Below are 14119 nucleotides of genomic sequence, written 5' to 3'. Positions count from 1 at the left end.
TGGTGTGCATTTCACACTGACAAGTACACCTCAGTTCGGACTAGCTATACTTCAAGTGTTCAATAGCTAACGGGTAGCTAGTGTTACCATTTTGGAGAGCGCAGCTGTAGGACATTTTCCACTTGTGAACTGAAGGAGAAGGCAGAGCCATTGCACATTTCTTTGGGATGAGACAGAGTAGGGAGGATTTCCATTGACTCTTCTGACATTATGACTTTGGTCTATATGATTCCTCTCTGAAATAAACAAAATGTCAAATTGACAATGTTCATGGCCATAAGTGATTAGAAGAGTAATTTGAAGACAAAACCAAGCCATATCTGAATCTAATATTTCAGGCTTTATTTCTTCTGTTCACTTGCCTTTAAACTGCAGGACAGGTAATTTTTAACTTAGAAAAAAAAAATAAAGACAGTTTTAGGCATTCAAGCATACAGCAAGTGATGAACAATATAAGATTGTGATTCTAAAGGTGAGTTACAAACAAGGTATCCAATCCACCTGAATTATGATATGCAAATTTCTTTGCCTTTACTCCTATAGAAAGTATATTTTTTTATTTTCATGGGTTTATATTTCACATAAGGCATATGTATAATTTATACAAAGTCTAATAAAACATTTGGCAGATGTAGGTATTATAAATATAGTGGTTAAAAGCACAAGATTTATTCCTTAGAAAACTAAAAATAGAGTTACCATATGATCCAGCAATCCCACTCCTGGGCATATATCTGGACAAAACTCTAATTTGAAAAGATACATGCACCCCAATGTTCACAGCAGCACTATTTACAATAGCCAAGACATGGAAACAATCTAAATGTTCACTGACAGATGAATGGATAAAGAAGATGTGATATATATATATCTATATATATCTATATATCTCTCTATATATAGATATAGATATAGATATACACAATAGACCATTACTCAGCCATAAAAAAGAATGAAATAATGCCATTTAAAGCAACATGGATGGACCTAGAGATGATCATACTTAGTGAAGTGAGTCAGACAGAGAAAGACAAATACTATATGATATCACTTATATGTGGAATCTTAAAAAATGATACAAATAAACTTATTTACAAAACAGAAATAGACTCACAGACATAGAAAACAAACTTATGGTTACCAAAGGGGAAAGGTGGGGAGGGATAAATTAGGAATTTGGGATTAACATATACACACTACTATATACTACTGTATAGCACAGGGAACTATATTCAATATTCTGTAATCACCTATAATGGAAAAGAGTCTGAAAAAGAATATGTATACATATACACGCACACATATATATATAAAAAAACCTGAATCACTTTGCTGTATACCTGAAACATTGTCAATCAACTATACTCCAATTTTTTAAAAAAGCCAAGATTTAGAGATGAATCTGGGTTCAAACCCCAGCTTCACCACTTACTCTGTGTAACTCTGAGCCAATTACTTCACCTCTTTGAGCCTCGATTTTATCCTCTCTGAAATGGAGATATCAATACCTGTGTTATAGGGGTATAGTAAGAATTAAACAGCATAGGGTATGTTAGCAACAGTACCTGGTGTGTGGTTAACACTCAGTAAATGGCAGCTTTTACTATTAGTGAACAAAAATCTAACAATGAGGCAGACTGTAGAATGCTCACCTTGCCTTCAGCATTTCTCACAGTCTATCAGGTAAACATTTGTAACCCTTGTATGGAGCCATGAATTACTGTGAGTGCCACTAAACTCTAGGTGCTCAGAAATTTACCAACAAAAGGGGCATTTTCTCAATGTTAGGCAAATTGTTCATAAAAATCCACAGGCTTAAAGCAACCTAGCTGGGAAGATTTTTTTTTTCCTGTTCTTTTGCCTCTTAATCCCCACACTGTGGCCTGATTCCCATAACAGCTGAAATTAGCACTTTAATTTCCACATTATCTCCTTTATATTACAGATGAATAATGTGCTAGAATAAAAGGGGGCATCTTAGGGGGAATTACCAAAGATGAAAAAAAGTATTATGCTTCTTCCTGAACAGTCCTTTTATATCCTGCACTGAATTATCACTGGACGACATCTCCAGCCATTTAGTCTAGAGCCAAATCAGAAGCTATCCCTCGGGGAGACAGAAGTCTCCTGAGATAAACTTCCTGCATGACTCGCCCCACATCTTCTTTTCACTACCCACTTCAAGCCAAGTGGTTTAAGCACACTTGTCTTTGAACAAAATGCTCTAGATTGCATGGTCCTAAGGATAATAACAGCTAAAATTTATTCAAACATTGCTTATGAGCCGCGTATTGTGCTAAACAATTCACATGCATTAGCTCATTTAATCAACCCTATGAGGTACCTGTCAGATGCAGAAGTGGAAGTTAACAGAAGTGTAATAGCTTGTGCCAAATCACACAGCTAGTCAGAGGTAGAACCGGGATTCCAAGTGAAACCCTTTGACCCCCGTGCCCACACCCGGTAACAGTGCACAAAACACAAAGGAGACTCAACACTTGTACAACATACCAGCAAGTTCTGCTGCCTCTACTTCCAAAACCTGTGGCCGGTCCACTCACTCTTCCCCATCTTCACCAACCTCACCGTAGTGTAAAGCACCATCGTCTGCTGCCTGGAGAACCGCAAAGCTTCAACTAGTCTCTTTGCTTCCATTCGTACCCTCCTACAACCCGTGTTCCACACAGCCGCCAAGTGAACATTTTAGGCTATAAACAGACTTTCTTCTAATTTTGCTCCCCTGCGTGAAGCTCTCCACTGGCTTCTCCAATCCTTATTCGAATAAATCCAAAGTCCTGACCATGGTCTTTAAAACCACATACGATCTGCCGACCTCCTCACCTCATCTTCTCCTCTCCTGCTCATTCATCACGTTGCCCTTTGTATTTTTCCTCAAGAATGTCAAGTTCATTCTCTCTTTAGGGCCATTGCACCTGCCGTTCCCTCTGCTCGTCACACTTAGGCCTCGTATCTTCACATGGCTGAATACTCCTTGCCATCGGACCATCAGTTCAAAGGTCACCTCCTGAGACAGACTTTTCCTCAACTCCCACACTAACCCATTTGCTCCATTCTCCACTTCCCCATATGCTCTTCACGCGACCCTGTGTTACCTCCTTCACAGCACATCTCTATATAAAATCATCTGGTATTTACTTGTTAACTTCTTCTTTCCCTACCTCCCCTTTGTCGCTAACCAAATATAAAGTTCCATAAAGCAGAGACCTGCCTGTCATATTCACTGCTCCGTCTGCTGGGCCTAGAATACGACCTGGCACATAATAGGTATTTACTCAGTAAAAAACGTGTATTGAGTAAAAATATGAATGAATTATGTAATTAATTATGTGACAGAAAGCACATAGTTCTCTGAAGTCCTCCTATGTATATAGGTATATGTATAACTTTACATATATAAAAGTTTGCTGTGCACCTGAAACTAACAACATTGTAAATCAACTATACTCCAATAAAAATTTTTTTTTAATTCTAAAAAAATCAATATGGTGGTGAGAAATGGGATATAGGGATACAGACAGAGAAGCTATAAACAGTAAACTTCAAAAAGAAATAGAGAATCGGACAAAATGTGGTTTAGGTTGTTGACACTCTTCCCAGGCCTCCTATTGTATCTCTGCCCCAGTACTTTATCATTTCCGTTCTTCTTTTTACTTCTCTTGAACAAAAAGTTTTGAGTGCTTATATAGCAGGTACTGTGCTAGGTACTTGGCTGCATAAATACATAAGGAATTCTAAGGGGGAGCTCAAGGTGTTCACCCAAATAATAATGATACAAATGCCCTTTTTGTGGTTTATAAGAAGTGTTTTTGAACAATGGAACGTTAAATAATTATTAAGAAAAATCTAAAGGTTTTTAGTAGCAGGGGAAATAATTATACAATGGAAGTTTTTGTGAAAATATGACATCTCAAATATTAAAAACATGCATTGAAAATTACTACTGATAATTTTGATGAAGAAAACAATAATTACTAATTCCCTTTCCCTCTCCCTCTCCCTCTTCTTCTTCTCCTGGTTCTAAATCAGTCAGCTTAGGTTCACTGATGTTTTAAGAAGAAATGATCCCCAAATTTCATTTGTAGTTCATCTTCACGTCCACCATGGGGTTAGACACAGCACTGTTCCACGTTCTCTTCTTTCTTATCCATAACTAAAGGAGAAGCCTCTACCTGGAACATTCCAGTCTCAAGACAGAGGTCAAAACAAATGGTTTTTTCTTGAAAGTGATGCATGCCATTTCCCTCACCTTTCATTGGTCTAAGCAAGCCACATGGCCATGCCCTGTTTGTGATGAGGAACTGCATTCCTCCCATAAGGAGAGGCCCCAAATATTTAAAAAAATAAAATAATCTACCATAAGTTCTCCTGTATTTTCCAAATTTTCTGCAATGAGTGAATATAATATTTGTTAAAAGAAAAATATCAGAGCCTTTGACTTTTAAGTAATTTTACTTCTCTTTAAATAGAAGTGCATTTAGCTGCAAATAATAGAAAATTTGACTTTCAATGGCTTAAAAAGGAAAGCCTTATTCTCTCACATAATAAGAAGTACCTGTGTGAGGTTAGGTGGCTTCAAGCATTGGTTCAGCAACTCAGTCATATTAGAGCCAACTTCTTGTCAGTTCTCTTGACTTTTCCCTCATGTTTGCAGCCCATTTCACACATGGCTGCTGCTACTGCTACAGACCTAACATCTTCAATGAAGAAAAGAGGAAAAAGAGGTAAGAAAAGCAGTAGGCACACAAGTCCCTGTAGCAGGAAAGCAAAGGTTTCCTCAGAATTTCATTCAGCTGACTTGCCCTCATAGCCTATTGGTCAGAAATGAATCACCTGACTGCTCCCAGCTATAGTGAAGTTTGGGAAAGTGGGAAACAGTATTGTTGTGATTGGCTTAGAGAAATCATGATCTTTCCTGTGGCTTGGCATATGGCGGCTTTAAGCAAAGTCTGGGTTATGTTAGCGAAGAGGAGCTGGGGACAGAATATTGGCTGCCTGGCTGCCACAGAAGCCAAGAGAAGGTGGAATTTGTTCTGATAAGTGAAGTACGTAGACATCTTAGCTAGACCTGGAAAGACAATAGAATTATGCCCCATAAAGTAGAAGAACACTATTTCATAAAAGAGGTATGGCATGAGCCCCAGTAAAAAGGTGGTTTGGAAATGTCAACTAGTTCATCTGATATAACTAGAGTATACAGTGTGGAATTGCCAAGAGAAAGTAGAAGCTGGGGAGACAGGAAAGAGCCAAATGATGAATAATAATAATAGTTTGCATTAATTGGATGTTTACTATAGATCAGGTACTTTTACTCCTATTGTTTCATTTAATTTTTCTCAACTCCATGAGTGATCTTATTCCCCCCGTTTTATTTTTTATTTTTTATTAATTAATTAATTAATTAATTTTTTTTTTTTTAGCTGTGTTCGGTCTTCGTTTCTGTGCGAGGGCTTTCTCTAGTTGCGGCAAGCGGGGGCCACTCTTCATCGCGGTGCGCGGCCCTCTCACTATCGCGGCCTCTCTTGTTGCGGAGCACAGGCTCCAGACGCGCAGGCTCAGTAATCGTGGCTCACGGGCCCAGTTGCTCCGCGGCATGTGGGATCTTCCCAGACCAGGGCTCGAACCCGTGTGCCCTGCATTGGCAGGCAGATTCTCAACCACCGCGCCACCAGGGAAGCCCCTTATTCCCCTCATTTTACGTACGAGGTTAAGTAACCTGCTCAAGGTCACATAGCTAATAAGGGGTAGAGCTAGGATTTAACTTGGTCTGCGCTGTAGTGATTAAGAGCACAGCTCTGGAGTCAGCCTGCCTGGAGCCCACATCCACATCCTCACTTCATTTACACCCTGATACCTACCTCACTTCCTCCTACAGTGTCCTCCAGGGAAATGTTTTGTAAGCATTCCAGGGCCTGGAAAAGGGAAGATTAATACAGAGACTGAATCATGCAAGAAGATGCTTCTCCTTGTCTGTACCTCTCAAATCACAGCAAAAGGGAGACTGTTAGTAAGTTCAAAATGTTTGCTCCGCCCCCCCAGCCAATTTACATTATCTGACATAAACAAGAAGGCATATGAGCCAATGGCTGGGCTATATCTCTTCCACTATCAGAGAGGAGACGAGCTTAACAATACGGCTTCCCAGAAACATCTTTCAAGCACCAGTTCAGCTGCTTAAAAATTATTGCCTGAAACACTAATAAATACTGGTGATCCAGGCAATATACTTCTTCATACCAACTTTAACCATGATGTAATTTCTTTTGGCTTCCACTTTCTTCATCCGGATCCATACGATTTCTTTATAAAAATCTAACTTCTTCCCCCACCACTTTTTTTTAAAGCAAAAGACATATATACATGATTAAAATCCATAAAATAAAAAATGTATGAATATTCAAATTGTCACTTCTAAAACATAAACATTTTCAGTGTTCTACCTTATTTTAGGGTGTCATAGGTCAGTGTTCTTAATTGGGCACTATTGTGTTGGCATCCTTGGCCACCAATAGCCTTCCCCAACCATGTGACAATCAAAAAAATAAATAAAGCCCCACACATGTTTCCAAGCATCCCCTCTGGAGACATTTTTCCCTCTCTTTCCTTCTACCCTCTTGAGAAACACTGGTTGAGATGCGACAGAATTAGGAAAGTAATTTGGTTCTATCTATCTATTCATGGGAAATGAATTGATTTCCATACCTGTAAAACGATGTACCTACTTTATTGTATAGATTAAATGAAACATGTAAAATGCAATGCTTGATACATACTAAAGTACATAGGCCCATCCAAGTGAATATGCTAGCTTGAACTAAGCATAGCATCTAAACTTTTTTTCCTCTCTCCCCAGGAAATACTTACACAGGTGAATAGAGTTTTAATTCACTGTTCATTCTGCATCACCATATTCTTGCTCCTGTTTATTTAAGAAATTAGATGAGTTGAAGCAATATTTTTAAAAAATTGAATATAGCTGTATGATTGGTGTAAAGTAAGATACATAGAAATAATAGTGGAAGAGAGGGAAAAGTCCGTTCTGGAAAAGGTGAGAATTATAGATCAGTCATGTCATAGGGTCCCAGGAAGTTCTGTTCCCTTGATTTATAGATTTATAGATTTAAAAATTATCTTATAGGATTTCTTATAGAGAGCCTTCCTTCAATGAGTGGGAAGTTAAACCTGAGAATCCAAAAGGTTCATCCAATTTTTAAATACCTGTTGAAGCCTCTGTGATTTTATCAACCTGATTTCTAGCACTAAAGACATGAATGACTTTCATTTCCTCTAACCTTGAGCATTCCTTTATGTATTGTAATGACTGTACACAACAGCCTAAAAGTGAACCACTATTCCTAAGCTGATGACTCTTTGGGAACAAAATATGGCTTCTATCCACTCAGTTACATATACATACTCAAAGACATATAAATATTTTTGTCACAGAGATTTAACTAAGCAGACAATATGCAGGGGCATTTACCAAAGCCTAGCTCCTTTCCCAAAGTGATGAAAATAAAGAAAACAAAGGAATTTTTTAAACACCTTGTTAAATATGCTAATTTTACTGGAGATTTCAGTTTTGTACAAAACTATTCCAGGAGCTAAAAGATTTCCTTAACAGAGAAATTCACTTTGCTGGATATTTCCTATTCCTCTTCCAAGATATTCCCCATCCTGCTCTGGACCCTGGGAGGCAAAGCTTTATAGACTGTGTCAACTGAGTTCTTGGCTGTCTGTGTTCCATTTGGGTTTAACCAACAGGAGAGAACAGCAGGAGATGGGTGGATTGGAGGAAAATGAGAGGGAAGTATTTCTTCTGGCTCCTTCATTGTGTAGTCAGGGAAGGTTGGCTGTATTCCTCAACCAAATGCCACAGATTTTACCTGGCAGCCCTCACATTTGGCTGTATCTAGTCTCTCTACATCCTAATAACCATTTCCCTCCTTTTACCCTTTTAGGTGTGGCTAAGCAATATTTTAAAAAAATTGAATACAGCTGTATGATTGGTGTAAAGTAAGATACATAGAAATAATAGTGGAAGAGAGGGAAAAGTGATTTCCATTCTGGAAAGGTGAGAATTACAGATTAGTCACGTCATAGGGTCATATTAGCTCCCTACTGTTACCAGCCCTTGAAGATTACACCTTTCCTTGTTGGTTTCCCCAAACTCTGTAATATGTCCTTTATTAAACACTCCTCAGTTAGCCAGTTTTGAGTACGTCATCCATTTCCTGCTGGAATTCTGACTGATACATTCACCTTTGAAACTGGCTAAAGTCTTTTCATAACTACAGTGTTGGGTCATTTGGAGCACAATGGTTCCAAGTGCTAGTGTGAGAGTCCAAATGCCTGGGTTGAAATTATGACTCAACCCTTCCTACCACGTGATCTTGAACAAATTTCTTAACTTCTACATCTCAGTTTCCTCACCTATAAAACAGAATGGATACTAGTAGAAACTACCTCATGGTGCTATTTTGAGGATTAAAATAGCTAGAAAGATGCCTGGCACATAGTAAGTGCTTACAAATGTTGACTACTTTTATTATGTCTTCATATACTCTGTATTACTCTTGGTAGTAGGCACAACATTTGTACATTACTATTAACTAAACTCCAGACTTCCTTTGGATTTTGCCAGTTTTTCCACTAATGTCATTTTGAGTTTTTTAAGAAAAAAAAAACTAATAAAAGGGGAAAAAAACTCCAGCAACTGATTGAGAAAAAAATAACACAAATAAACAACAATGTTAATTTCAGATAATTAAAATAGAGATTTTTTAAAAATGCATAAGATTAATCTTTTTGGCAAAGACTCTTGCCCACTACAATTTCTGGCTTCCCTTACAGTTATGTGTAGCCCTGTGACCAATCTCTCCCCCAGTGCAAAAGGAGTGGTATCTACATATGTAACTTTGGGCCCTGGGTTTTAAATTAAGATCTTGGGTCTCACCCTTCAAGTCTTTCTTCCCTCTTCTCACAATGAGAACAGTGGCCTAATGAAAGGCAGAGCACTTGCCTGGTCCTTAAACGACCCCGAGGAGCATCATTCAACCACCTGTTTGAGCCATTCACATGGTAAATATTACATAAGAGAGAAATAAACAACTCTATCCCTTTCATTTATAATTTAAAAAATGGATTTTTAGCCAACTAGAAATAAAGGGGAATTTTCTTAACCTGATAAGGGAATATCTAACAAAAGCCTATAGCAAACTTCCTACTTAATAGTAAAAGTTTAAAAGCATTCTCATTAATGTAAATAATGAGATAAGGACACCAACCATTTTCACTACTATTCAACCTTGTACTAGAGACTTTGACGCTACAACAAGGCAAGAAAAGGAAATATGGTCTATAAGACTTAGACAGGAATACACAAAATTGTCATTATTTGCAATACTATGGATTTGTTTACATAGAGAATAGACTAAAACTATGATTATTAAAATGTATGAGAATGTGACAATTTTTCTGGATACAAAAATCCATAGCATTCCTGTAACCAACCATTAAGTAGTTTCAAACAATTGGACTTCCATATAGAAAAAAATTAAATTAAATTTTTAAATTACGCATGCCAAAAAATTAATTTCAGATTGATCAGATACCTACAAGGGAAAATAAAACTATCAGAAGAAGGTATATGAAAATAGCTAACTTTATGAACTCAAGGTAAAGATGTACTTTATAGGCAATATACCAAAACATCAAGGCATAAAGGAGAAGTTTGATAAATCAACTTCTGTTTATCACTTCTGTCACTTACTGTCCATCAAAAGATGCCCAAAGTAAAAGGAAATGATAAACCACAGACAGGTAGAATATACTCACGATGCACATAACTAACCAAGAATTGATATGAGAATATACAAATCACTTCAAGGAAATATGGAAAAGATAAATAATCCAGTGGAAAAAATAGGAGGCTATTACGAATAGACAATTCACAGAAGAAATAAAAATGGCAAATAAACTTATGAAAAGATGCTTAATGCAGAAAAATAGGGAGAATAATATTCTCCCTATATATTAAACCCACCATCAGAATTTTTTAAATGTTAATTTTGTCATCATACCTTCAGATTTTTTTTAATGTAAAAAACCTAAGCCGTTACTGATGAACCTAAGTCCCTTCATTCCCTCTCTAGTACTATCTGGTTCCCAGATTCACCTCGGAGCAATAACAATCACACAGTGTGTATGTATAGTCCAGTCCATGTTTTTATACATATATTTTAGATATAAACATTGTTGTGTTGTTTTCAGAATGTACTTTTGAATGAAATTTTTTTTTTCAAAAAGTGAAACTAGAAGCGGTCAGAGCCTGACATTCAATCCCTGAATAAGCCTGACTTTAAAACCCACACTTTTCCCATTAAGAATGATCACGTGGTACTTTCGAAACAATGAAAATCTCCTTCTGGATCTCAGAACCAGACTGTTGTCCTGGGTGCCAAAGCTCTAGGGCTTTCCTGGCTGGGATGGGTGGAACATGAGGCAGAGCAGAGCCGTGGATGAACTGGGGTCTCTAAGAGCTGGAGGTGCAACCCTTGTGAAAACCCCTCAGAGAAATCCAAGCTTTAAGACCTGGAAAGACTAACAATAAACCTGCAACTCATCAGAGGCAGAACATAAAGCTGGGTAGCAGGACCAAGAGTCCAACATCATTAGAGATGGTGGTCGAAAGAGGAACTTGCAGCAAATGAGAGCACTGTCTCAGGGCCTCTGGCCTTTGTAAATTATAGACATATGATATCACCAAGTCCAGCTGGCTTAAAGGACCAGGGAAGGAACCAACATTTTCCCTCCTGAAATTAATGACTTATGGCTATGGAAGACTTTTTCTCTCCCTTCATGTCAAGATTAAAAGAAAATACATCTTTCCATCCCTACCCACCCCCCTTTTCCCTGTCATCCCCTGGCTTAAGAAGAAGCAGATAATAGGGCCCCAAGGCAGAGTAAAGGACAGGAAGTAATCCCACCCACTTTTGCCCTCTCCAAGAAAAAGTTGCTATCGTAATGGTGGGGGCACAAGGCTGTCTCAGCTTTTTGATCAATAAAAGGATCATAGAAAACCAACCTCACTGTGGGGCCTGCCGATGGATGCTTGACTGAGGAAGAAAGACGAGCAGGTGAAAGTGGCTTGCAAGGGGGTCAAAAAAGTCGATATAAAAAATAAGACAGAATCCTAGGAGCGCAGTAAAATTCTTCAGCTTTCATAACCCCACCACAATCGTGTCAGATCCACTGGGTCAATTAGCTGCCTACTCTATCTTCCTCTACCGTTAATAATGGGCAATATCCTCTCCCTTTAAAGAATGAAAATGAGGGATTTGTGGTTATGGTAAGCTATCATTAAAAGCACATGAATTCCTAAAAGCCTCTGAAAATAAATTAGTCTTCACATTACCATCTGCAACAATTTCACCTCAGCTAGTGATCCCATTAGCCCTGTGCACTCTAAATAGGAGAGGGCTTGGATATTACTTAAGGAAAGTTCTCCAAGGGAATCAAGTGGTTGCAGAGATCAAAAAGAGAAATTCCAAAGATGACATCTGTACTCTCACATCGCTCCAGAGCCAGGACCCCAGTGCCACGCGAGGGCCACCAACTGAGCCATCTCTCAAAGATGAAGACAGACTCTCTAGTACAAGTCATCAATAAAACTTCAGGATGACTGAAAACAAGAAGGGAATCTGCTCATTCAGATTTAAGGATAACCCACTATAATTTTATCTGCAGATCTCCGCTTTCCAATAAACCAGGACAAGTTTGAAACCATTCTCTGGACCTCTCTGCAGCATCACATGCTGCTAACACTGCCTCCTTTTGGAATTTGTCTTTTCCCCTGGTGTACTGGGTTGGATAGTGTCCCCCTAAAATTTACGTATACCCCAAACCTTGAAATGTGACTTCATTTGAAAATAGGTTCTTTGCATATGTAATTAGTTAAGATGAGGTCATACCAGAGTGGAGGGGACCCTTAATCCAATACGACTGGTGTCCTTATAAGAGAAGAAGAGACACAGAGACAGAGACATATAGGGGAGAACTCCATGTGACAACAGAGGTAGAGACAGGAGTGATGCGTCTACAAGCCAAGGAACACCAAGGATTGATGGCAATACCAAAGGCTAAGAAACAGGCATGAACATTCTCTCTCTGAACCCCTAAGAAGGAACCAATTTCTGCCAACACCTTGATTTCAGACTTCTGGCCTCCTGAACTATGAGAGAATACACTCCCGTTGTTTTAAGCCACACAGTTGCTGTGATTGCAGCCCCTGGAAAATAATACACCTGGCTTCTGTAATGCCACATTCTTTGGTGTCACACACTGTCTAACCACTAAACTACCTGACCCTCAAATGATAAGAGTTTCTCCAGCCTCTGTCCTAGGCACCTTCGTTTTCTTTCTCTAATCTCCCCGCAGCTGACCTCATCGCTTTTCATGACTTCCATTACAACCATCATACAGTTGACTCGTATTGGATGTTGAGTTATATTAGTTCTTTCCATATTTTGCATATTAATCCCTTATCGGATACATTGTTTGCAAACAACTTCTCCCCTTCAGTAGGTGGTCTTTTCGTTTTGTTGATAGTTTCCTTCACTGTGCAAAAGCTTTTTTACTTTGATGTAGTCCCAGTTGTTTATATTTTCTTTTGTTTCCCTTGACAGAGACACATCCAAAAAAATATTACTAAGACCTGATGTCAAAGAGTGAACGGCCTATGTTTGTTCTAGAAGTTTTATTGTTTCAGGTCTTACATTTAAGTCTTTAATCCATTTTAAATTTATTTTTTGTGCATGGTATGAGAAAGTAGTCCAATTTGATTCTGTTGGGTATTTATCCAAGAAAAATGAAAACACTAACTTGAAAAGATATATGCACCCCTATGTTCATTGCAGCATTATTTACAATAGCCAAGATATGGAAGCAACATAAGTGCCCATCGATAGATGAATGGATTAAGAAGATGTGAGATATATATATATATACATACATACATACATACATACATATATATAATGCAATATTATTCAGACATAAAAAAGAATGAAATCTTGCCACTTGTGACAACATGGATGGACCTAGAGGGTATTATGCTAAGTGAAATAAGTCAGACAGAGAAAGATAAATACTGTATGGTTTTATTTATATATGGAATCTAAAAAACAAAACAAATGAATGAGCATAGCAAAACAGAAACAGAGTCATAGGTAGAGAATAAACAGGTGGCCGCCAAAGGGGCGGAGTGTAGGGGAAGGAGAGAAGTAGGTGAGGGAGATTAAGAGGTACAAGCTTCCAGTTGCAAAATAAATGAGTCACAGGTATGAAATGTACAGTGTGGGGAATACAGTCAATAATTATGTAATATCTTTGTATGGTGACAGATCATAACTAGACTTACCATGGTAAACGTTTAGAAATGTATAGAAGTAACAAATCACTACGTTGTGTAACAGGAATTAACGTAATGTTGTTGGTCAGTTATACTTCAAAAACAAACAAACAAACAAACAAACTCATAGAAAAAGAGATCAGATTTGTGCTTGCCAGAGGACGAGGCAGGGGAAGAGGGAATTGGATGAAGGTGGTCAAAAGGTACAAACTTCTAGCTATAAGATAAATAAATACTCGGGATGAAATGTACAACATGAAAAATATAAGTAACACTGCAATATGTTACATATGAAAGTAAATCCTAAGGGTTCTCATCACAAGGAAAAAATTTTTTTCTATTTCTTTAATTTTGAATCTGTATGAGGTAAGGGATGCTTGCTAAACTTCTTATGGTAATAATTTCATGATGTAGGTTAGTCAAATCCTTATGCTGTACACTTTAAACTTACACAGTGCTGTATGTCAATCATATCTCAATAAAACTGGAAGGAAAAAAAGAATGTCTTAATATGTTTGACAGCCATGAGCTAGAAATTTCTTTACCTCTACAGGGCTTCTGGGTCTAAAGCCAAAGCTGAGTCAGCAGACATCCATGCAGGAATGTCATTTCTACAGAAAGCAGCTGTACTCGAAATTTGAAAAACTCTTACCTCTTGTTCATACTACGAGAGTGTAAATTTTAAAATTT

The sequence above is a fragment of the Eschrichtius robustus genome, chromosome 11 (genome assembly GCF_028021215.1).
Source record: "Eschrichtius robustus isolate mEscRob2 chromosome 11, mEscRob2.pri, whole genome shotgun sequence".
In the NCBI taxonomy this organism is placed as follows: domain Eukaryota; kingdom Metazoa; phylum Chordata; class Mammalia; order Artiodactyla; family Eschrichtiidae; genus Eschrichtius; species Eschrichtius robustus.
This window is presented reverse-complemented; position numbering follows the sequence as displayed.